The 26,386-nt window shown below is 41.9% G+C and overlaps 1 protein-coding gene and 2 long non-coding RNA genes across 7 annotated transcripts in view; 2 read left to right on the plus strand and 1 right to left on the minus strand.

The window, feature by feature from the left end:
* The window catches only part of LOC112660308 (uncharacterized), a 69,241-nt gene extending 63,301 nt beyond the window's left edge, over window positions 1-5,940 (plus strand). For all 3 annotated transcript variants that reach the window (XR_004813896.2, XR_003136837.3, XR_004813895.2), the window contains exon 7: window positions 5,619-5,940. This is a non-coding gene — a long non-coding RNA (uncharacterized LOC112660308). The remainder of the gene's footprint in view (window positions 1-5,618) is intronic.
* LOC112660307 (uncharacterized) overlaps window positions 1-26,386 on the minus strand; it is a 283,140-nt gene that overhangs the window by 49,940 nt on the left and 206,814 nt on the right. For 2 of the 3 annotated variants that reach the window (XR_007406713.1, XR_003136835.3), the window contains exons 1-2: window positions 9,548-9,617; window positions 9,085-9,169 (exon numbers count right to left, since the gene is read on the minus strand). This is a non-coding gene — a long non-coding RNA (uncharacterized LOC112660307). Of the gene's footprint in view, window positions 1-9,084; window positions 9,170-9,547; window positions 9,618-26,386 lie in introns of those variants that run through there. The other variant, XR_007406712.1, reaches the window with a different exon arrangement.
* RNF180 (ring finger protein 180) overlaps window positions 19,870-26,386 on the plus strand; it is a 191,335-nt gene continuing 184,818 nt past the window's right edge. Inside the window, exon 1 of the mRNA XM_025447734.3 lies at window positions 19,870-20,020. The gene's annotated coding sequence lies outside the window, so the exon portion shown is untranslated. The remainder of the gene's footprint in view (window positions 20,021-26,386) is intronic.

Below are 26,386 nucleotides of genomic sequence, written 5' to 3' on the forward strand. Positions count from 1 at the left end.
GAAGAGGGCAGCTATGAGCTGTTACCAGCTTACTCACAGCATTTGGGGGAAGGATACACTAAATGGAATTGGGTTGAGAACTGACAGTACCAGTTGTGGTCAAACCCATTGGGTGGCAGATTTACTTGCTTTTCACATTTCGTTTACTCCATCTGAGCCTAGCTGCTCTAGGATTCTGGGAGGAAACAATGAAATACATTCCCAGCTGTTGCTTGGTCTTGAGGCTAATACTCATACCTTCTGCCACCACCATCACCATTCTAAAATCCCTTCCTTTCAGGGAGCACTTTGGCTGGTCCTGGTGGCTTGCCTAGGAAGTTGGCCCAGACCTTTGTCCTTGAACGGGGAGAGATCCTGGCTTCCAAGAAGCTGTCAGGCCGTGATGGCTACAGTGCTCATTTCCAATTACAACTGGGCATAGGGGTGTCAAAAGAAGCCCCAGTAGATCACCTGAATATAAACATACCCCATCATGTTCTCATTTTATAGTAGCATCTCTACTTCCTCATGATGGTCATGATCAATTATACTTACCAGCATAGCATGTCCTTTCTTCACTTGTCAACTATCATGGGGATCCCATTGTGTCAGAAGCTATAAATTGAAGTTTACGTGTCTCCTAGAATCTGTGCCTCCTAGGAACTAGGACCACTAAAACCCCACAAAGCCCAAAGATTATACCCTAAGTGAGTCACTGGAGTGGCTTTCACTTGAACCTCTTGGTTTCTGAATCCATGTTTTCTGTCTACTGGTGACACCAATGATTGAAGATAGAAACTGCATTCTGAGGACAGTAGGTCTTCCTGCCATGGTGATTCTCAAGCTGGTAACTCAGTTGTATCTTCAAGAAGCCATTTCTTTGCTTTACCCTGGGTCAGAAGGTGTGAAATTCCTAAAAAATATTACATATGTGGGAGATCCCTGAATCTTTGTGTAGTTTATCTCCATGGTAAGATAGGAATCTTAATGTGCTTGCCTCATGTTTATCAGATCTAATGAACATATCAAGATAGTGGACTAATGTAAAATTCAGCAGAGTGATCAGGGGATGGAGGTCTCTTCAAACTCTATTAGCAAGAGACCATAGGCCTGGGACGAGACCACATCTGTATTCTGTTCTCTGCCTCATGTGAATGCAAATAGCTTCTGGTCCTACTTCTGATGTGGGCCCTCCCAAAGGATGTGTTCATTAGATGGCTTTTCCATTTTTAAAAATAATGGAACCTTCCAAGCAGTCCCGCTTCTTTAAGCCATTTGATCCCTTCTTCTACAGTTTGCCACTACAGCTCAGCATCTCTACATTATCTCATGCATGTCATTCCAGAAATGTATTAGAACCATCACTTACCAATATTGCAAAGCGTTTAAATTCTAATGACAGCAGAGTGCTCTCATATCATCAAACTGTCTTTTACCCGGTTTTGGAGTCTTGCCCTCGAAATTCAACATTGGGATCCATTCTAAGGCATAATCTCCTGGTTTGGGTTAGCATATGTTGGTGCTAGGAGCTGCAGCACTTTTGACACATAATTTCTCTGGTTTCTTGACCATAACTAACACTTGCCCACTTAGAATATGATGATATTTTAGTTTCTGGTGGCCAGGAAAAAAATATAGGGCAGATTCTCAGAAGGACAAGGTTCTGTAAGGCATCTGTCTCCTTTGAAGCCTCTGCATTGTCTTCAACAAGTGGGCCTTTATCTTCAAACAAAAAAGGACTAAGCCAATCCTGCAGATTCAGACATTTTTTAAGAGAATTCAGGAGTTCACGTTTCTCAAAGGTTCTCATGTACATCTACCCCAATACCTGCTTCCCATGCCTCACGATCACATGCCTATCAGGGTACTGACTTTAATATAAAACACTTAAAAGGGGTAATAATTCAATCTTCTCTGGATTTCTACTACTCTTAGAATTAGGTTCTGAGCCATGTCAGCATGACATGTCCTGTGGCTATGGACTTTAAGAGCCTCTTTCAATGGTGCTGAGGAGGCCCACTGATCCTCATTCTTTGTTTTATGTTGTTGATTAATAAATACATTTTGTTATCTCTCAGACATTGATCGCCTCAGTAAGAGCAACCCAGTGTCAGTCCTTATAGTTCTCTCCCTAGAGAGAGAACTTTGCTCAATCCAGTGAACACTGCACCAGGTAATAGATCCTGTTTCAGCTGTATCCCATCCCACTTCACCATGTTGAACTAAGTAAAGTCTTAGCAATCACTCCACTGCCTCATGCTAGGGACTGTCAAACTCTACCTATGTCAGTGATCACATCCTCATTATTATCTAGCTACAAAATAATCCAGAATGAATGAGGGAAAGATTGAAATCCATTCTTAGAGTCTGGATTCCTAAAACCACTTCCTAGACTCATAAAATGTAAGAGCTCCAAGATGCTTGTCTTATACCATTTCCTTGGAAGTAGAGCCTGAGGGCAGGGATTTCTGTTCAAGTGATTCTTTTTTTTTTTTTTTTTTTTTTTTTTAAGATTTTATTTATTTAGTCATGAGACACACACACAGAGAGAGAGAGAGAGAGAGGAGCAGAGGCACAGGCAAAGGGAGAACCAAGTTCCATGCTGGGAGACCAACATGGGACTTGATCCCAGGTCTCCAGTATCAAGCCCTAGGCCAAAGGTGGCGCTAAACTGCTGAGCCACCCGGGCTGCCCTGTTCAAGTGATTCTTAATGAGTACTTTGAGGAGAAGGAGGGAAAGAAGATAAGGCTTGTACAAATTGCACCAGAGAATTGATCCTCCCCTGAGGTTTGCCTGTCTGCCATATGCCAATTAGTCATTGGTGAAGGGTATGCTCTGCTGTGGGTCAGGGATTGGGGGGTGGTGGTTTACATAGCCTCCCAGGCAAGGTGGCTTCCATTTCCCTGAGGATTTTCCTTTAGTGAAGAAGGCATTGTGAGTTCTATTAACAGACACTGAGAACAGCTGACAGGTGAGTGGACCAGCCAGTAAAGGTGATCTGGGCAGGCACCAACAGCATCTACTACAAGGCCTTAAAAAGTACCTAACTCACTGATTTTTAAAATTGTTCCCTCTTTTATATCATATGCTACTTTAAGAAGCCATTGTATGTTGTGAATCCACCTCATGGAAAAATATACACACATTCTCATACTTGCATATACTGAAAGGAGGTTGACAGATAAGACTCAAAGAATTTATATGACTCACCCAGAATTTATGCTGCAAGTTAGAGCAGAATGAGATGGCCAGACAACCAAAGTTGTAAGCACCAAAACTTTTTCATGAAAAAATGTGTATGATGCATTGTACATAACTGAGGTATTAAAGCAGCAAGATAACTGAAAAGCTACCTATTGCATAAGTTCACAGATATGTTTAGTCCTACACAAGATCCTCAGTTTTTTGTATTTAAATGTTGCTGTTGTACCTTTAAAACAATCAGAAGGATTTATGTAGAAGGAGGGGTGTTGTACTAATGGGATTAGTGGAAAGGATAAAAATTAAAGTATAATCAGGGCTCTAAAGTGCCTTGTTTTTATAAAAAGCACAAATGTTAATGTTTTTTGCTTTCATCTTCATTAATACCTAAAGTAAGAATTAAAGTTTATGGGCTCAGGTATTTTAAGAATGCCTGTAAGTTTTATTGTATTTCCTGTTTTCTCATCAGTGGTGTTCTAGAATGTTAAAATGTAAGTACTGTTATAAGACAAGGAAGCTTTGGTTTTTATTAATTTATTTTTAAGGTAGGCTTAACCCTAACACAGAACCCAACACAGGACTTGATCTCACCACCTTGAGATCATTGACCTGAGCCAAAATCAAATGCTCCAAGGAAGCTTTTTTAAAGAACTTTTAAAACAGGTTTTATTCTGTGTTAGACTTTTTTTTTTTTTTTTTTTTTTTTTTAATAATGAAAGGCTATTGACTGGTCCTTTACAAATGGCTTTCGGGTGTTAGTTTGCTACTTTGGGAGTGAAAAAGGGAAGATAAAGAAAAAACATTATATTCCTAAAATATGGCTAAATTTGACTGACAAATTGAGCTCTTCAGGATCTTAACATTTCTAGTGTGATATTTGACCTCAAGGTAAATAATTACCTATTTTTAATAGGTAATATGGATTTGAGAAGAGGTGACGGTTGTAGTTTCAGAAGGGTGGTTGAGACCCAAGGAAAAATAGTTCTAGTGCTAGCATTTAAAATTACAAGCTTTGGCTACCTATAAATACAGTATATTTGCATGCATATTATTCATACACACTTGACTCTTCTTGTCGTTTGTATCCTTACACACCTCAAGCCTGCCCTACCGTTTTTTGAAAGGACCTAGCAGATAGTAATATTTAAGGAATACACTCAATGTATGTTCTTTTATCTCCCAGCACAGAAAAGCATTTATTTTGTCCAATACTAGAAAACAATTGAATATAATTTATTTCATTAGTCTGAACCTGATAATTTCTTTTGTCTTTAATTCTTGTTGCGTTTGCAACATTTTCTGTTTGATTTCTTCAAATTCCCTGTTTTTGTTCACCTTAATTCCTCCTTGGGCTCTTTCTCAATTGCAAATAAAAATGCAGAAATGAAAAGTTTCTGTCCTAAGGACAGGCACGGTATTTATAAGGGAATTTCTCCTTACTGCCCTCTGCCTTAAGCAATGAGAACACCTGCAAAAAATTAACTTGAAACTAAAAAATCTCTGCCAGTCCTATTTCTAAAAGACTGAATCCAAACTCTGAATCCATTTAGAAATCAAAAGTCTAGCTCTAAAGAATTATTTAGAATGATTTTTTTTTGTAAACAACTTTCAAATAAATAACTAAAAAATAAAAATAAGCATTTTTTTAATCCTAAAAATATGCCTACTTCACTAAATGCAACTATTTACTAAATACCACTATGTTTTTTTTCTTGGAATTGGTTTATAATCCTGAGATTTAATAAATAAGCACTTAAAGATGTTGATTATATAGTAAACACTGATAATTGACTTAAGCAAATTTTAATTATTAGACACTTTTGATAAATAGCAATAATCTCATTCAAAAGAGATAATAATAAAGTCTTGCTGCCAGATGGAATATTACAATAAACGTAAGTCTCCAGACAAAATTTGCCCCAGCTCTAAATCCTTGAGAAAAAGTAGCCCCCCACCAAAAAAAAAAAAAAAAAAAAAGTGACAATGGAATAATAGCCTTATAAAGGAAGGAAATTATGATATATGCTATAACATGGATAAAGCTTGAGGACATTATGTTAAGTGAAATGAGCCAGTCATAAAGAGAAAAATACTGTATTACTCCACTTACACAAGATTCTCAGAGTAGTCAAAATTATAGAGATAAAAAATTGAATGGTGATTGCAAGGGACTGGGCAAGAAAGGGGATAATAGGGAGTTATTCAATGGGTTCAGTTTGGGAAAATGAGAAAGTTCTGGAAATGGATGGTGATGATGGTAGCACACTATTATGAATGTATTTACTGACACTGAACTGTCCACTTAAAAATCATTCAGGTGGTAAGGTTTGTTGTGTGTAATTTACAAGAATACAAAAAAAAAAAAAGTGAGAAAGAAAAAAAGGTGACTAACCTATTGTGTAAACTCACTGACATCCTTGTCCTCTGTCCTTTAAAGCACTTCGTAAGAAAGATTCACCCACGGCAGAGGCAGTAATATTCTAGTTATAGGATTCTGTCAACTTTCTGGTAAGCTCAGATAACATACATCTCCAGAAGTGTCTATGCACCTGACCCAGTGGAGTCCAGAGGTTTCGGCTTAAGCTACTCTCAACAGCATAGTCTTCTGGGATTGGAAGATTTTTATTACCTATTCATGCAAGCATGGGAGAAACTGTGAAGGGGTTTCTTTGTTTCTTGTTTTGTTGTTGTTGTTGTTTTGCCAGTCTGTATACTGGGAACACCATTTTGACAACATGAATAAAGAATCATTTCTAACATTCGTGTACTAATTATCAAAATTTTTGGTGTGGGTCACTGATAAAGCTAGTCCTTCTGATTGATTTTTCAAACATCTCATGGATATGGATTCCTTATTAATTTTCTCAGCCATTAACCAATTGTCCTGGAGTATAGATTAAAAATAGTATGCATATTTATCACACTGTTTCTCTACTTGGAGATTAATAGCCTTACTAGTCACTTGATTGCCCTTCATTAACTCTTTTCAAATAAAATAGGTTGTGATGTAGCGAAGCATTTTCTGGGCATAAATTGTCTAAATTCCTTACAACCTCTCCAAATAATTCAACCCCTCCACCCCTCTTTAATTTCCCAGATTTCTTATGTTCCCCTCCAGTCTAATCTGTGAGTATTTTAGTGAATAGCCTCTGCATCAAATCCAATCTTATGTTCCTCTCAATACTATCCTCTTCCCAGGGGTGGCATTGAGACATTAAGAGCCTTATTTTCCTTCTATATAATAGGAATGAGAACATGTTGTAAGTATCTCACATAAAAATACTCATTATAATTCACAGTCTCCCACTACCCTAGGAGAATGGGCCCTAGAACCTGCAGGGTTCTTTGCTGGTGAGCTCTGTGAGGTGTGAAAAGTTAGAGCTAGAAACTAGAAAAACACTAAATTGCTCTATAGAAGAAACATCAAGAAGCAGAGATAGAAATTCCTGAGGACAAAAGGGCTAAGAGCACAGAAACCAGGAGGTCTGAGCTCAGAGACCTGTAAGATGCGAGTATACAAAGATGAGTCTAGTGAGGGTGTGGCCAGAAGCAGGGACTTGGCAAGGGACAGCAGAGTGAGATTTTGAAAGAGGTATTCTGGGTGGGAGTGGGGTGCAGTGTGATCCTGCTGGGATCCACAAAACTGCAAAGATTGCAATATGCTTGGTGAGATTTGATTTCTTGTGGAAATAGAGGAAAGAGCTGACTGAGAAGAAGGTGGACAGCTGACCTCTGGGTTATGTAGAGATGCATAAAATGCCTTTGAATTCGGCTGTGTGTGTGAAGGATTGGAATTGGGAATATCATGTAGGACAATGGAAGAGATGGCGCCACGTTCTGATAACTTTATACTAAATACCAGAGCAGACACACAAGGAATCAATAAAAGAAAGAGCCTAGATTTACCAAAAAGCACTCAACATGCATGGTTACCATGTAACATTCTTCATTTAGTCATTTTTCAGGTAAACACTCAAAGCATTCAGTACCTTAATGTATTCATTTTTCTCTACTTTTTTAGCTACCCAATTCTAACTTTTCAGTCGACCATATCAAAAGTACACAGCAGAAATAGGAAAGACACATATACCAAGAAGGAAGAAAATAAGAAGACACAGGGGCGGCCAAAAATGTAAAATATATGCTAATAGCCCAGAGAACAGTCACAGCTTGGAGAGTGCTAATTCAAGTTACAGTCAGTATCCACTTAGGATCCAAGGTTTCTAAACTGAGCTCTTGGTGAGGATTTAGCACTGTCTGGTTTAATAGGCACCAAATTGGAGAAATACATGGAAAGCACATTACCAAATTTCAGAGGGCTCAGAAATAAAACCCCTAGAATAGCATCACAATTTTTGGAACTTTGGGAGATACGTGTCCTAGAACAAAACAATGTGATGATGAGAAGCTATATAGTTTGCTCATTAAATGGAGACCTGTCTTTTGAGCTCTAGATCCACACTTCCATCTGTCTTCTTGACTTCTCTTCTTTGATATCTTTATGGGAAATCTCAGGGTTTCATAGAACCAAATTCATGATCTTTCTTTCTAAAACATGTTTCTCTTAAAGGATTCTACATTTAATTTGAATGCTACTACCAATGAGCCAAGTATGCAAACCAGAAATAGAGTGCACTGCCATAGGCACCAACTCTCTCTTTTGTGACAATTTCACCTCAAGATCTTTCAAAGAGGAAAGTCACTCTATTTCTTCCATAATCCCAACATCTCTACTCAGGGATACTACAGTAGACCCCTAACTGGTTTTCTTGAGTCTATTCTTAATTCCCTCCAATTTATTCTGCACACTGTCACCAAACTGGCATTTTCAAAACACATTACCTGACCATTCACACAGCTGCTTGAACTCCTCAGTGGATTCTCACTGCTTTGAAAATAAAGAACAAAACTTTGACCATAGCCAGTGAAGAAGCCGTGCATGATCTAGTTGTTTTTCATTTTGATAGCCTCGTTATACCTTGCACTTTTATTCTTTGGCTCTGTATCAGCCTTAAGGGCTTCTTTCCAGTTTCTTGAAATAACAATTCATGGTTCATCCCCAGAGCCTTTACACACTCTTTCCTTCTTCTGGAATGTTTTAAATTTCCCATTTCACCAAATTGCCCACGCCCCTCCCCACGCCCCCCCCCCCCCGCCACATTTATCTTATTTATCATTTTCTCAGAGAAGCTGCCATGAGCACCACACTTAGCCAAATTCTCCAGGTACAGTCTCTCATACTACCTTGTACCTTCCTTACATAGCACTCAGCATAATAATTTGATTTTTATTTCTGTGACTATTTGTTTCCTACATTTGGCTAAAACTCCCAGAGGAGAAGAAACCATTCTTCATTGTATTGACCATTGGATTCCCAGTAAGTAGCATGATATTTAACACAGTAGGTGCCTATTAAATATACAGTGAATGAAAAAAAAGGATAAAAGTTGATAGTTATAAATGTATAACCCTGTGTTCTGTTCTAAAGTCTTAAAAGATTGAATTTGAGTTTACAACAAACATGAGTTATTAAGAAAGAGTATGGCTACGACCTTTGACTACACTGATGGGCATATACCGCAGTGGTAAAGGAAGATAAGAGGGTCTCTGTACTCTGCACGCCCAGGCTACGTGTGTAGTAACGGGCCTTTGTACTGGCTGTTCCTGGAGTATGTGTGCCCTCGTGTAGGCACATGGCTCACCTTTATCTCTTTCACATCTGCTCAGTTATCCCTGCATCAGTCAAGGTCCCTACAGGAAGCAGCTACTTGGAAACAAGATACTTCAAGGGAGGTGTATGACCTGTAACCCCCCCCCCCCCCAGAACGTTTTGTTTGCCTTCCCTGCTTTATTTTTCTCCATAGGGCATCTTACTTTCTGACATACTAGTAGGTTTTACTTACTTATATGTTGTTGTTCCTTGTGAGATTGGAAGCTCCCCAGGGGAAGGACATTTTATCTGTTTGGTTGGCTTGCTATTTCTTCTCGCTATAGGTATACACAGGAGAGATTCTCAATTAAAAAAAAAAAATCTCTGAAGTGAATGAATGCTCTAAATTCTGGGCTCAACATTTTTAAGAAGGGCATCAAATATTAGAGGAGAGCACTAGGATAATGAAGTGTCCAGCCTGCATGTGCCATAAGTAGCTGAAGGGCCTGATCACACTTAGCCTAAAAATGAAAAAGCAATGGATTGCCTTGAGTTTTTAAAGGTTAACCCTTTGAAACAGACACGCTGTTACTATGTTCCAGCAACAGATAGAATTAAAGGCAGTAGAGCAAATGGTATTAAGAGGATGTCAGGGGAGGGAGGGGCAAGACGGTGGAAGAGTAGGGTCCCCAAGTCACCTGTCCCCACCGAATTACCTAGATAACCTTCAAATCATCCTGAAAATCTACGCATTCGGCCTGAGGTTTAAAGAGAGAACACCTGGAATGCTACAGTGAGAAGAGTTCGAGCGTCTATCAAGGTAGGAAGACGGGGGGGGGGGGGGGGGGGCGGGGATAAAGAAACAAAAGGCCTCCAAGGGGGAGGGGCCCCGCGAGGAGCCGGGCTGAGGCCGGGGCGAGTGTCCCCAGGACAGGAGAGCCCCGACCCGGAGGAGCAGGAGCTGCACCGACCTTCCCGGGCGGAAAGGGGCTCGCAGGGAGGTGGAGCAGGACCCAGGAGGGCGGGGATGCCCTCGGGCTCCCGGGGACACTAACAGACACCTGCGCCCCGGGGAGAGTGCGCCGAGCTCCCTAAGGGCTGCAGCGCGCACGGCGGGTCCCGGAGCAGCTCGGAGGGGCTCGGGGGCGGCTCCGCGGAGGGGGCTGCGGGGCGGGAGCGCGAATCCAACAGCGCAGACCGGGAGCACAGGGCGCCGAGACAGAGCCCAGGATCCGGCCTCCCCCCGGGACAGGCAGAGGCCGGGAGGGCCCAGGACAGCGAGGACGCTCCTGCCCCAAGCTGAGCGGATCAGCGGCCCCGCCCCGGAGCCTCCAGGCCCTGCAGACGGAGAGCTCCGCAGTTCCTGCGGGGGCTGAATCCAGGGCTCCAGAGCTGCCCCGCCACTGGGGCTGTTCCTCCTGCGGCCTCACGGGGTAAACAACCCCCACTGAGCCCTGCACCAGGCAGGGGCACAGCAGCTCCCCCAACTGCTAACACCTGAAAATCAGCACAACAGGCCCCTCCCCCAGAAGACCAGCTAGACGGACAAGGTCCAGGGCAAGTCAAGGGACTTAAAGTACACAGAATCAGAAGATACTCCCCCACTCCCCCGTGGTTTTTTTTTTTTTTTTCTTTTTGATTTCTGATTGCTTCCCCCACCCTTTTTTCCTTTCTTTCTTTTTCTTTCTCTTTTTTCCTTTTTTTCTTCCTTTTTTCTTTTTTCTTTTTCTCTTTTCTTTCCTTCTCTCTCTCTCTTTTTCTCCTTTTCCCAATACAACTTGTTTTTGGCCACTCTGCACTGAGCAAAATGACTAGAAGGAAAACCTCATCTCAAAAGAAAGAAACAGTCCTCTCTCCCACAGAGTTACAAAATCTGGATTACAATTCAATGTCAGAAAGCCAATTCAGAAGCACTATTATACAGCTACTGGTGACTCTAGAAAAAAGCATAAAGGACTCAAGAGACTTCATGACTGCAGAATTTAGATCCAATCAGGCAGAAATTAAAAATCAATTGAATGAGATGCAATCCAAACTAGAAGTCCTAACGATGAGGGTTAACGAGGTGGAAGAACGGGTGAGTGACATAGAAGACAAGTTGATGGCAAAGAGGGAAACTGAGGAAAAAAGAGACAGACAAAAGACCATGAAGATAGATTAAGGGAAATTAACGAGAGCCTGAGGAAGAAAAACCTACGTTTAATTGGGGTTCCCGAGGGTGCCAAAAGGGACAGAGGGCCAGAATATGTATTTGAACAAATCATAGCTGAAAACTTTCTTAATCTGGGAAGGGAAACAGGCATTCAGATCCAGGAAATAGAGAGATTCCCCCCCCTAAAATCAATAAAAACCGTTCAACACCTCGACATTTAATAGTGAAGCTTGCAAATTCCAAAGATAAAGAGAAGATCCTTAAAGCAGCAAGAGACAAGAAATCCCTGACTTTTATGGGGAGGAGTATTAGGGTAACAGCAGACCTCTCCACAGAGACCTGGAAGGCCAGAAAGGGCTGGCAGGATATATTCAGGGTCCTAAATGAGAAGAACATGCAACCAAGAATACTTTATCCAGCAAGGCTCTCATTCAAAATGGAAGGAGAGATAAAGAGCTTCCAAGACAGGCAGGAACTGAAGGAATATGTGACCTCCAAACCAGCTCTGCAAGAAATTTTAAGGGGGACTCTTAAAATTCCCCTTTAAGAAGAAGTTCAGTGGAACATTCCACAAAAACAAGGACTGAATAGATATCATGATGACCCTAAACTCATATCTGTCAATAGTAACTCTGAATGTGAATGGGCTTAATGACCCCATCAAAAGGCACAGGGTTTCATACTGGATAAAAAAACAGGACCCATCTATTTGCTGTCTACAAGAGACTCATTTTAGACAGAAGGACACCTACAGCCTGAAAATAAAAGGTTGGAGAACCATTTACCATTCAAATGGTCCTCAAAAGAAAGCAGGGGTAGCCATCCTTATATCTGATAAACTAAAATTTACCCCGAAGACTGTAGTGAGAGATGAAGAGGGACACTATATCATACTTAGAGGATCTATCCAACAAGAGGACTTAACAATCCTCAATATATATGCCCCGAATTAATAACCAAAGTAAGAAATACTTAGATAATAATACACTTATACTTGGTGACTTCAATCTAGCTCTTTCTACCCTTGATAGGTCTTCTAAGCACAACATCTCCAAAGAAACAAGAGCTTTAAATGATACACTGGACCAGATGGATTTCACAGATATCTACAGAACTTTATATCCAAACTCAACTGAATACACATTCTTCTCAAGTGCACATGGAACTTTCTCCAGAATAGACCACATACTGGGTCACAAATCGGGTCTGAACTGATACCAAAAGATTGGGATCGTCCCCTGCATATTCTCAGACCATAATGCCTTGAAATTAGAACTAAATCACAACAAGGAGTTTGGAAGGACCTCAAACACGTGGAGGTTAAGGACCATCCTGCTAAAAGATGAAAGGGTCAACCAGGAAATTAAGAAAGAATTAAAGAGATTCATGGAAACTAATGAGAATGAAGATACAACCATTCAAAATCTTTGGGATGCAGCAAAAGCAGTCCTAAGGGGGAAATACATCGCAATACAAGCATCCATTCAAAAACTGGAAAGAACTCAAATACAAAAGCTAACCTTACACATAAAGGAGCTAGAGAAAAAACAGCAGATAGATCCTACACCCAGCAGAAGAAAAGAGTTAATTAAAATTCGAGCAGAACTCAACGAAATTGAGACCAGAAGAACTGTGGAACAGATTAACAGAACCAGGTGTTGGTTCTTTGAAAGAATTAATAAGATAGATAAACCATTAGCCAGCCTTATTAAAAAGAAGAGAGAGAAGACTCAAATTAATAAAATCATGAATGAGAAAGGAGAGATCACTACCAACACCAAGGAAATACAAACGATTTTAAAAACATATTATGAACAGCTATATGCCAATAAATTAGGCAATCTAGAAGAAATGGACGCATTCCTGGAAAGCCACAAATTACCAAAACTGGAACAGAAAGAAATAGAAAACCTGAACAGGCCAATAACCAGGGAGGAAATTGAAGCAGTCATCAAAAACCTCCCAAGACACAAGAGTCCAGGGCCAGATGGCTTCCCAGGGGAATTTTATCAAACGTTTAAAGAAGAAACCATACCTATTCTCCTAAAGCTGTTTGGAAAGATAGAAAGAGATGGAGTACTTCCAAATTCGTTCTATGAGGCCAGCATCACCAGCATCATTAAATTTTGGTTTAATTCCAAAACCAGACAAAGACCTCACCAAAAGGGAGAATTACAGACCAATATCCCTGATGAACATGGATGCAAAAATTCTCAACAAGATACTAGCCAATCGGATCCAAAAGTACATTAAGAAAATTATTCACCATGACCAAGTAGGATTTATCCCCGGGACACAAGGCTGGTTCAACAGTCGTAAAACAATCAATGTGATTCATCATATTAGCAAGAGAAAAACCAAGAACCATATGATCCTCTCATTGGATGCAGAGAAAGCATTTGACAAAATACAGCATCCATTCCTGATCAAAACTCTTCAGAGTGTAGGGATAGAGGGAACATTCCTCGACATCTTAAAAGCCATCTATGAAAAGCCCACAGCAAATATCATTCTCAATGGGGAAGCACTGGGAGCCTTTCCCCTAAGATCAGGAACAAGACAGGGATGTCCACTCTCACCACTGCTGTTCAACATAGTACTGGAAGTCCTAGCCTCAGCAATCAGACAACAAAAAGACATTAAAGGCATTCAAATTGGCAAAGAAGAAGTCAAACTCTCCCTCTTCGCCGATGACATGATACTCTACATAGAAAACCCAAAAGCCTCCTCCCCAAGATTGCTAGAACTCATACAAGAGGATGTCAGATGATAAAGAATATTTGATTCATTAGAACTATCTACTAAAAAGATAAGGACAGTTTTGTTTTGTTCACAAGTAGATTGCTCATCATTGGAAGAGCCTAACAGAACTGAATGGCTTTCATCCAGGATATAATGGAAGCAATGGCTGAATTGAATGGAAAATTTAACTAAATTTCCCATTGCAGTGCACCAGATATACATTCTGGTTGAACAGCTGAACTGATATAAACATATCAATATTTGGCCAAAGTCAAGGCCAAACCTCAAAATCACCATCATAGAATGACTTCTTGAGTAACAGAATAAAGCTTAAAAAGTATTTAAAAATATTCCTGCAATGTTGGTTTCAAATTATATTAATAACTTTAAAAGTTTAGTATTAAAATCATCATGGCTTAGTTCTCAGCTGCTAGGTGCTCATTACAGTACACATTTGTGATTCTGAGTGCTCGAGATTGGTAAAGATGCCAGACATGTTTCAGCTAGCGCTGTCAGTACCAGATACTGCCATTATGTCATTAATCTTTCCTTTTTCTCTGACAATAAGCAACCAAAGTTATCCATTCTTAAGTCTCCTAACCTGTGCCCTGTTAATGCTCTGGACCCAAAGATTCTTGGATGCGCTTATGCTGACATTCCCAAACATGGAAGCCTCATTCCCTGACTGAATAAAATGCTTCCTGGGGGCAACTCTATTAACTTTTGTTTTGTTTTCTCTTTCATGTACTCATTGCTTCACAAAATCACTTCAGAGGATTTTTTTCCATTAAATTTTGGATATAGTAACATAGCAAAACAGTAATGTAATTGGTTTTTAACATAAAGATGATGTCTGTGTTACACAAATGACACTCTAGTCAGCATTTGGCTTTTTGGGCCCTCGGAAGACTAAGGCTGAAGCTAAGGCCAAGGAGGGGTTTGTGCCATAGCTAATGCCACTCGCTGCATATGGATAAACCCCACAGAAGTAATTTCCGCCTCATGACCCTGACTGGAGAAGGCAGGGCTAAACTATCCTTAGTATTCAGAGTGCCTTCCAGTCCTACAATTCTAGGATTCTGTTATTTTATAGATAAGGAAACTGAGGTTCAGGCAGATTAAGTGGTTTGGCCAGAAGCAGCACAGACAGTGAACGAGCCAGGCTTAGCTCTTGCATCACAGTGGCATTCATTCTCTTGCATGGTGCATTATTTCAAAGGATAAAACTGTGAAATAGCTAATTAAATGGCCCAGTTTCATGAAGGCACTGTGTCTAGAACTTCGATCTCTAGGTAATACTCTCAGAGCAAGTCTCTATCCATGATCTTTTTTTTTTTTTTTTTTTTAAGAATCACTGACATGGGCATCTTTACTTACAGTAAGTCTGCAAATGAAACTATTAGCCTATTAATATTCAGAGCGGATGCCACTTTTGTCCTTTGATGAAAGATTCACAAATTTGCAATTTATGGGAACACAGAGCTATATGAAATCATACGCACCAGCATATATGATGCCATTTTGGTAAATTTGTGAATTTCATATCCTCAGTTTATCCCAAGACCATAAACTTAAATATTAGGACACATTGCAAGTTGAATCTTTTGCAGGGAAAGTCTGATACATTCAGACTCACTGTTGCTAGAGTGAGCTAGAATAAAAACTGTCATGCTATTTAAATGGTTATATTTGCTTGAATTATTTTGGCAAGGCAACACCTTTTTTTTCTTCTTCTCTTTCTTCCTCTTTCTTACTCCCTGACGAGTAACAATTGCTTCCGCAAGCCAATTTCGTTTATTTTTTTTTAAAGATTTTATTTATTTATTCATGAGAGACACAGAGAGGCAGAGGCAAAGGAAGAGGGAGAAGCAGGCTCCATGCAGGGAGCCTGATGTGGGACTCGATCCTGTATCTTTAGGATCACACTCTGGGCCGAAGGCAGGCGCGAAACCGCTGAGCTACCCAGGCATCCTGCCAATTTCATTTAAATCCTGAAATCAGGGGTACCTGGGTGGCTCACTGGGTTGAGCTTTCCACTCTTGACGTCAATTCAGGTCATGATCTCAGGGTCCTGGGATGGAGTCCCACATCAGGCTCCATGATCAGTAGGGAGTCTGGTGGAAATTCTCTCTCTCCCTCTCATTATGCCCCTCTGCACATGGGCTCTCTCTCTCACTCTCTCTCTTTCCTTAAAATAAATGAATGAATCTTTAAAAATGAATACATTCTGAAGCCTAACAACTAACATTTGGAATGGATCTTATAACATTTGAAGATGGAAGGGACTTGTAACTTCTTTGAAACTAGTAATAGTCCATTTCAATAAATGAATTAGGTGTACTGATTCTGATAAACCTATTGATTGAAAAATTGCTTTGAATTATTAACTTAGAAAACCCAGCTCAGGTGTGGGGCAGCAAACTTTGGGAAGTTACCTCAATAATCTGGAAAGAACTACTTAAATGAAGAGTTAGTTTGAAAATGTATATTCTTTATGAGTAGGCTAGGGATTAATGTTAAGTCTACCTAAAGATTATTGTAATAGCTACCTAAATTGTAAAATGTTCCTAATAAAAAATGACCTATTTAAATGATTTTGTTGTTAACAAGACACCATCACATGCTGTTCGCATTTGATAATCACAACAGGACTAAGACATGATTTAAGATAAGTCAGTTTGATAAGTAAGTTATGTGTCTTGCACAAGATTATATAGCTAATAAATCACAAATCTCAAGTCTTCTTTGATATTTTCACAATATCATGCTTTTCTTAGAAAGAAGGCTTTTCCTATTAGTGTTTTAAAGATTAGGAAATGAACATGCCTGGTAAAAACAATTGTTGTAACTTTAATAATAATTTATTCAACCTATATTTATGATAAATACATATTGCATATTTTAATTAGTATCTATAACTATATTACGTATAGTTATAATTGGATATAATAACTAAGTCTCTGATCTAGTGTCACGAAATGTTTTGAACAGAGTCACATTTCATTCCATCAGTAATAAAATGCAAATTAGTGTGTATTGATTTTTTGTAAATACAAAATCAGACCTATTCCACTTTTTCAGATTTCATTTGATGTCAGTTCAATCTGTAGTATGTCCATAGTCTTACACATCACAAAGGTAGAGAGTAAAAGTAAAAACACACAACTACCTTTTCCTGAGAGCTTTTCTCATCTCCATTCCTGTTACCCATAAATCTCTAGGAGCATTGCTTTGCTCAATAAATTCAGCATTAGTTGTATAATATTTCTACTGAGGAACATTCAGATATGTAGAGATTACTCTGCCAATGTCTTTTTGGCCTTGTTACATCCCTGTCCAATCTGAAACATCTATTCCTTCGATCTTTGTGCTTTGGCCAAGCCTGAGCCTTGTGTACATCATACCATTGGACCGGTTTTGTTTTTCTTCCTAAGATGATGAACATTTTGAAGACAGTCTCAAAACTTACATTCAGATTTCTACCATCATTCAAGCTTCAGCCTGACTCTTGCTTTGATGTCCAGTGATCTTTTATTCTGTGCTCAGTTAACTACACACCACTTAAAATAGACATTTTCTTTATTTTTGCCTGCCTAAATATCCACTTCCATATTCTGATAAAAGTCCCCAATATTCCTTTGGGGGGGATATGCCCCTTCCACTTTCATCCTTTTTGGTCTAACTAAGGAGGCTAATTCCACCCAACACCCACATCTCAATACACTCATACATGAGTGTTATGGGTGAGAAAAACAACACTCAGCCAACTTATTAGTTCTCTCCATCTAGTCATAGTGATTGATGAGAACGGGCATGCAATCCAAGTCTGTAAGCTGTGCCTCAGTTCTAAAACGTTGCCACAACTCTTGGGAAAGAGGTATTCTTTTTGCATCGCAATTTCTAAACAGCTTGAATTTCAGCCTGGCGCTACTGGAGGCCAAATCTGCCACTGCATAGGCTGATCTTCCCTAAAAATAAAGCCAACACAGAAAAAATAATGCCAGAAGATTGAGATATCCTGCTGATGGCAACATTTGAGCACTTAGATCCAAATATGCGTAAAACCATAATGGACTTATTCCTATGAACTACTGAATATTTTCCTTGGGTCAGCTTGAACCGGGTTTGTCATTTCATGACCAAAACAAGTCCTAACTAAAGTACTATTATACAGAAACTGTTTTCTTAAAGGTTGTCAATAATACTAGCCATAACAGCTGGTATTTGTTGAGTCCTTACTATGAGTCAGATATCACTTTAAGGACTTTACATACATAAAATCATTGAAACCTCCTAATAACGCTACAGTATCTCTGGCCTTAAATCTCTATGACATTCCATTTTGTCTCATCTTTCTGACTTCAGCTGGAGAAGGTTTTCTGCTTCTAAAGAATTGTGTGATTAGATTGGGCCTACCTGGATAATCCAGGATGATCTTCCTATTTGAGTTCGTAACTCTAATTACATCCTTTAATTTAATGTTCGTAACATCTAATTACAGTCCTTTTTGCTATGTAATGTAACATATTTACAGGTTCCAGGGATTAGGATGTGGACATCTTTTGAGGGCCACTGTGCCTCCCACGGTTGGCATGAGTGCACATTTCATTTCTCTCTTCTAGCAAACCCTCACATCATCCCTTGGTTGTGACAGAGCACATTCTCCAATTGTTTTCTGAGAAAAGATGCATGAAAAAACTATTTAAAATTTTGCATATCTGAAATACCTGTTTTTAACTTCGTGTTATTTTCTAGGTTGGAAATCATTTTCCCTCAGAAATGGTCTTTTGTGTTTCTGTCCAAAAGTCCAATGCCATTTTAATTTCTGAATCTTCATAAATGACCTATATTTTTCCTCCCTGGAATTTATTAAAATCTTTTCTCTGACTCATAGGCTTTGAAATTTCACAGTAAGGCATCTTGGTATAGATCATTTTTGTCCATTGAGCTGAAACCTGGTGTCCTATTGCCCTTCAGTTCTGAGGACTAGGCTCTTGGTTTTCCTCAGTGATTCTTTGTCTTCTATTTGTTGTATTCACTATTAAGGTATTTGACCTTTCCGGCCTAATTGTCCTAGCTAAAACCTGCAGTACAAAGTTGAAAAGAAGTAGAGAGAGAGGACGTTCTTGTCTTATTCTTGACTTTAGGGGAAAGTATTCATTTTTTCACCCTTAAGTATGATCTTAGTCTTGGGCTTTTTATGGATGTCTTTTATCCGGTTGAGGATGTTCCCTTGATTGAATGTTTTATCATGAAAACGTGTTAAATTTTATCGAGTGCTTCTTCTTGATTTACTGAGATGATCCTGTGGCCTTTACCTTTTATTCTAAGAGTAGTTCTTGACTAAACCAACTTGCATTCCTCAGATAAATCCCTCTTGGTCATGTTGTAAAATGTTTCTTCTACGTTGGATTTAGATTGCCAGCTTTTTATGGTGGATTTTTGTATTAATATTCAGAAGGTATATTGGTCTCGTAGTCTTCTTTTTTTTTTTTTTTTTTTTCTTTTTCTTCTTCTTCTTCTTCTGTTCTTTCTTTGACGTCTCTGGTTTTGTTATCGACTGCCTTGGCTTCTCCGGCGGGAAATCATCACATGCAACCCCGGTCTTGGACAAGAATCCAAATAAGCCACTTCAGCTTATTTGGAAGCAAATGGAGATTTCCAACTCGCAGAACGGCCATACAGTCTTCAGAGGTTCTCCGCTTAGAGCTTCCTTCCCCTTCCTCCAGCCAACTAGTACAACTTAACTTTTCAAGTTTCTGAGCGTATGTATAGTCTTTGGATCATCTCTTTTCCTTGCTTTCATGCCCTGGTGACAGGTCAAGATTTTCCCCAAGGGGCCCCCTCCCCTCCCCGATTAAGCACTTTTGACTCGCCTCGGGCCGTCAGCTCACCTGCCAGGTGTGGCCGGGAGTGGGCTCAGCGGCTCAGGCCGGCGGCGCGGAGAGGCCCGGGCGCCCTGGGCGCGGCCCCGGCAGGTGGCCCCGGGGCGCTGCTCGGGGCGGCCCGGGGCGGGCGCTGGGCGCTGGGCGCTGCTCGGGGCGGCCCGGGGCGGGGCGTCGCCCACGCGCGGCCGGGGCGGAACCCACGGAGGTGAGCGGGCGGGGCGCGCGCGGCGGGAGCGGGACCTGGCGGGGCCCGAGCGCCTGCCGCGGGGCTTGCCTCCTGTCGCTCCCCGGCTCCCCGGACCGGCAGCGCGGCGCCGCGAGTCCCGAGAGCCCCGAGCCCGCAGCCCGCAGCCCGCAGCCCGCAGCCCGGAGTCGGGAGGGGGCGCGGGCCGCGGACGCACACGCAGGTAAGGGCCGGAGGCTCCCTGCGCGGCCGGGCGCGCCTCCCCGCCCGTGGGCCCGCGGCCGCGCTGCTGCTCGCAGGGCTGGGGCTGCAGGAGCGCCGGGCGGGCTGGGGCTGGGGCCCGGGCCCGGGGCTGGGCCGGGGCCGGGGCCTGGGCTGGGGCTGGGGCTGGATGTGCTGGGCTGGGGCTGGGCCGGGGCTGGGCCGTGCTGTGCTGGGACTGGGCTGGGCGGGGGCTGGGCTGGGCTGGGGCTGCCCCTGGGCTGTGCTGGGGGTGCTGGGGCTGGGTCGGGGCTGGGCCGGGGCTGGGCCGGGGCTGAGCCGGGGCTGAAGCTGGACCTGGGCTGGAGCTGGAGCTGGGCCGGGGCTGAGCTAGGGCTGAAGCTGGAGCTGGAGCTGGAGCTGGGCCGGGACTGGGCCGGGGCTGAGCTGGGGCTGAGCTGACGCTGTGCTGGGACTGGGCTGGGGCTGGTGCCGGAGCTGGGCTGGAGCTGGAGCTGGGCTGGAGCTGGGCTGGGGCTGAGCTGAGGCTGTGCTGGGGCTGTGCTGGGGCTGAAGCTGGAGCTGGAGCTGGGCTGGAGCTGGGCTGGGCCAGGGCCGGGCCGGGGCTGGGCCGGGCCGGGGCTGGGCCGGGGCTGGGCTGGGCCAGGGCTGGGCCGGGCCAGGGCTGGGCTGCGCTACGCTGTGCTGGAGTTGAAGCTGTGCTGGACTGTGCTGGAGCTGGGCCGGGCCGGAGCTGGCCAGAGCTGAGCTGAGCTGAGCTGAGCAGGGCTGGGCCAGGCCAGGGCTGGGGCTGGGCTGGGCTGAGCTGGGTTGGGCCAGAGCTGGGCCCGGGATTGGGCCGGAGCCGGAGCTGGACTGAGCTGGGCCGGGGCTGGGCCGGGGCTGCGCCACCCCCTCCCCGCGTCCCAGGCGACGTGGCGGCCGCGGCCTCCCTTTGGCACTTGCAGCCGTGGCCGGAGTCCCCGGGGCGCGACCCGAGAGCCGCCGGGTGGAATTACACCGGGCCTGGAAGGGGAGCCAGGGCCGCGAGGCTCGGGGCCAGGCTGGGGAGGAGCAGGGCCCGGGAGGGCAGGGAGCGGGAGGCGGCGCCGGGGTGGTCGGGTGCCCTCCAGGGGAGGAGGAGCTGAGCCCCGTCCCCGGGGGCTGGTGGGGGCACACACCCCCTTCCGTGGCCCGTTGGCCCTGCACAGAGCCGCTGTCTTTTGTCTGGTCCAGTAGGTATTGGCCTTTCAGCTGCTTCCGTTGCCGCCTTGAATCCGGGGCGTCAGACCCGGGTAGGCCGAGGTTAGAGGTTAGGAGGGTGCTTTGGGGAGGCGGGGGGGGGGGGGGAGGGGGGGCGGGACACCAAGCCCTGTTTAGCATGAACGTGGCCGCATCGGCGTGTCCTCTTCCAGGCAGTACTCAATACTTTGGCAGCATCTGATAGTTTGAGGCCATCCCAGACGGCGTTCATTAGTGAACTTCAAAGGAGAGTTGTGTGGTTAGGTTCCTATTACCCCATTTTATAGACCAGACAGCTGAGGCACCCACGCGGAAACATGATTTTATCACACCTAAGCAGTCAGCCCTTGTGGAGGCTGTGATTAGCACTTGTCTGGTTGAGAGTTATTCTCACTCAGGCTCATCCAAAATGTGGGGCTTACAAGTGCCCGTCAGATACTCTTTATGTCTTTGTAAGTCATTAGGTACTAACACCCCTCATTAAAAAGAGTCGGATCCTTTTAGACTCCTGGACTAGCACCCCTAAAAAGTGATACTGAAAAGACCAGAACCATCTTGTTGTGGAAACCCAAGCACAGCTGCCTGTGGCTGGAGAGACCAACAGTCGAGAGAGGACTTTTGTTTGGAAAGGAATATGAGCTTTATTCAGGAGACCAGCCACCTGGGGGAGAAGGCCAATTCTCAGGCTGCTGCCTGGCCCAGAGATTTTAAAAGGGGTTTTTAATCAGTGAAGGGAGTACAGTGGCCTGTGACATTTCTTGATTACATCCAGACCCGGTAATACCAGCCACAGAGTTATCTTGGTACTTGGAGGCTGTGCAAGAAGATGTGGTTCCTTGGTACCCAGGGTGTTTGTACAAGAGTACTCTCTTCTTTCTGCAGTGGAGGGCAACATTGACAGATGCACAAAGGGAAGTCAGTAAAGTCTTTCATGTGACCTTAAAAATGAAAAAAAAATTTTTTTTTTCTGAAAGATTGCTGGACGAATGAGAAAGTCAAGATGGCTTCAAGCGTACTTGCTGGCCTCTGTGGCCTGGGAAAGTTCTAGTCTCTTACTCCCCGAGGCCAGCAGTCTGCAGATCTCAAAACGAGCAAGTTCTGTTAAAGCTCAAGGGCCTTACATCAGCAAGCAAGGAGTGTGCTAACTTGAAGCAAGTTAACCCTTAAGACCAGCTGGAGTGCTGTTAAAGTTTCAGTTGTCGAATAGGATCAGGAGAGTAGTCCTAAGGCCTAAATTTGCTTGTCAGATCTTGAATAGTCTATATAAATATGATACCAGTGGAGGCCCTCAATGTTTATTTAATAAATAAGTTGATTGGGAGAAGTGGACTCATAGGTGTTCTGGAATATTGAGCAGCAAGTTTTCTTTACTCAAACAGAAGAATCAAACATTTAGGAGAATCGCCATTTTAATAATTTCAGTGAAATTTAACTTGTAATCATGTGCATTGAGGTTGTTGTACTTAATTAACTCACCAGAACCATCAACAGCTCACCAGTTTCACTAGGATTTGCTCTTAAGTTTGTTGACAGATTTTACTGCCCATTTTTCTTTCTCTCTTTTACTTATATATTTAGTTTTTCAAAGTGAAGGTTTTTTTTCTTCTAAAATCAGGTATTTAGGGGCACCTGGATGGCTCAGTGATTGAGCATCTGCCTTTGGCTGTGGCCGTGATCCCCGGATCTTGGGATGGAGTCCTGTGTTGGGCTCCCCGCAGGGAGCCTGCTTCTCTCTCTGCCTGTGTCTTTGTATCTCTCTGGGTCTCTCATGAATAAATAAATAAAATCTTTAAAAATCAGGTATTAAAAAAAAACAAGCATTCTTTTTTTTTTTTTTTTTTTTTTGATAAAGTAGACTCCAGTAGGACATTTTTGAGTGTATTTTAAGGTAGACACCAGCCTCTTTAATAAGCATCTGTCATACATCAACTAAGAAGCCTTTCTGGCAAGTATGCAATGAATTAATGATCATTTTATAGATGTCTGTAATATTTTATGACACATCTACCCCGTTTAATGCCTTTTTATCAAGCAGCATAAAGCTAAAACATTTCATTTAAATTTTGCTAAATACATAGCACAAATGTTAGGGCACAACATGCCTAGGCTCAATTATCGACTCATGAAGTAGACACAATTCCTTCCTTACTCTTATCTTCATTCAGCCACCTGAAAAAGTGATAATCTGGCCTTTCTCTTATAAGGGATATTTGGAGAATCATTGAATTAAATACTGTTAACTGTTAAGTAAAGATGCCCTGTTACTGCAAAGTGTGACTACAGAGTCATGAAACCCTGTCCTGCCAGCCCCCCGCCCCCACACCCCGAACATGCTGTTAGTTATTTTTTAATACAGTGGTCATTCCAAATCATCACTGCTGCTAGTCACACTTACTTTGAATCTTTTGAAATTTGTAGTGAATTTACAAGTAACAAAAACATGCTTTTAGGATCGCTTTTATAAATACTGGCTTTTGCTGGTATTCTTTTAATAAAAAAAACTATATAACTCAGCTTGAATTTGTATTTTATTGCTCAGCTTAACAAAATGATTTCTGCATGATTGTGAAACTCATTTTTTCTACCTTCAAGATTTTACCACTATTAAGGCTGTTTAAAAGATTATGTGAAAGGCTATGAAAGTAATTTCCAAAGGGTGATTTAGAAATAGTTTTAAATAATGGCAACATCGTTAGAATGACTTTGCATCCTTCCCAGAGTGACTACTCTGCAGGGCACAAGGCTAAAGTTCTCTATCTGTGTGTATATTTGTACACAGATATATTTATTTCTGTGTGTACATTTGCGGGTTTGTAAAATATTTTAAAACTAATGATTCATATCGTACTCTAACAGTTTATAGTAGTCCACAATAAAATGGAGACATAAAAATATCCATATTAAAATATCTTGTTTTGGGGCACCTGAGTGGCTCAGTCAGTTAAGCATACGACTCTTGGTTTTGGCTCAGGTCATGACCTCAAGGGCCATGAGATGGGGCCCCATCTTGTCCCCCCCAGACCCCGCCCAGCACAGAGTCTGCTTGAGATTCTCTGTCTCTGCTCCTTCCCCTACACTCCAGCACATGCACCTTCTCTTTCAAATAAATCTTTTTAAAAAATACCTTATTTTCGCCCTAGTATATGATAAAACCTGAAGAATCATATTGATGAAAGCTAAGTATTCTTGGTAATCTGTAAATAGCAACCACTTAATTAACAAGGTGTTTTATTGCTTTCTTAGATTTTGAAGCAATCTAAGGAAATGAATGGCAAATCTCTTAGAAAAGCTAGCTAAGGAAATTAAATCCATTGCATATCCTTATCCTGATAGGTTTCTCTGTAGCAAGCAGAAATATTAGAGATGGTTATATTAATAATAGAATTCTGTAATCACTTTATCTGATTAGTTCACTGATGGTTTGATAGCTGGAAAACTTCAGAAAACAATCAGGAGATCATTAGCACACATTTTTAAAGCAGCTTCAAAACATCCTTCATAAAACTGCTGAGATAAGCATGAGATTTATTCTGAATGAGAATCGCTTGACCTATTCAGAAGCCTATTAAAAAAAATTTATCCAAGGGGCCAGAATTGAAGTATGGACACCAGTGTAGGCAGATTTTCATGAATAGGATAGATATGTGTGCCAATAATACAAGGAGTAAATTGAGGACTGTTTACTTAAAGTTTATTTAATAGAGATAGAAATTAAAATGGAAGTGTACTTTTCTGACCATATTCTCCTCGAATTTTTGGTTTTAAGGAAAAAACTATACTTGTATTTTAGAGAATATATAAATTATATAATAAATATTTATAGAACTACACTTGTCTGACTTAAAACCAGCCAAGCTGTATAGTCCTAAATAAAGTTTTCTTCTAGTCAGGCATTATACTGTTTGATCACCAAACAACCATATACTTTCCAACTCAGTATTTTGTCTTCCTTACTCAAAGGAAAATACTTACCATTTTTCTCTACTCTTACTTGACTAATGCTCTCAAAATCCTCTCTCTCCTTTAAGACTTACCTGTAATGCTGCTGTTTTCCACAAAGTTTTCCCTGACTACCTGGTTCTTGTTTTTATTTTATTTTATTTTATTTTATTTTATTTTATTTTATTTTATTTTATAAGATTTTATAAGATTTTATAAGATTTTATTTATTTATTCATGAGAGACACAGAGCGAGAGAGAGGCAGACACACAGGCAGAGGGAGAAGCAGGCTTCACGCAGGGAGCCCGAAGTGAGACTTGATCCCGCGTCTCCAGGATCACGCCCTGGGCCAAAGGCGGCCCTAAACCGCTGAGCCACCTGGGCTGCCCTTGTTTTTAGTTTACCATGTAGATTTGTTGGTTACTTTCTGTATTTTTTATTGTTTGATTTACTTTGTCCTTGAACTTGTTCTCTGCCTAGACTTTTCCTCAAAGGCACAAGTCATATCTTAGATATATATTTTTTCCTGAATCATATACAGCAACTAGAAGATCTGATGTTAGCAGGATGTATCAGCTTATAACATTATATCTACAAAATAAATTTATTAATCAGATGCTCAGGTAAAATTTCTTCAGGCTTCATAATTAAAAATTGCTTAGTGTTCTAGTAGAAAATGGATTGCAGTCTCGAAGGGGGTAATGGAGAAGAGTTTAACTTAAAAGTGTGCCTGGATTAAAATCAACCAACGATGGATGGTGAAGCATCCCAGGACTAGCAATGTTGGGGAGCTCTTCTGAAGGGCTAAGAGAAGGGAACCATTCCTAAAACACAAAGAAGGGAGCTATGTGGAAAAGGCTGTCCAGCTACAGCTCTGGCCTCTCTGTGATCAGACAGGGAAGGAGTGGGGAAATAAATACTCTCTTGCAGTCCTCTGATGTCCTGTGGTTTTGTGGGTTTTTTTTTTTTTTCCTAGTCTGATTTAGTTACTAAGATGCAAGAACACTTTATGAATGATGCATTTCATTTGAACCACTCTCCTCTTTTTTTCCCTGTGATGTTAGCTGGTATGGTATTATTATGAATGCCTTCTCAATTATTTGTTTATCTGATCATATTTTGTGTTTTACCCTTACAGCGTATAGGTAGGGATGTAAAATTATCTGCATGGTCATTGGCAAAACTGTCCCTTTACCATTTCAGTGA

Source organism: Canis lupus, chromosome 2 (assembly GCF_003254725.2).
Source record: "Canis lupus dingo isolate Sandy chromosome 2, ASM325472v2, whole genome shotgun sequence".
In the NCBI taxonomy this organism is placed as follows: Eukaryota; Metazoa; Chordata; class Mammalia; order Carnivora; family Canidae; genus Canis; species Canis lupus.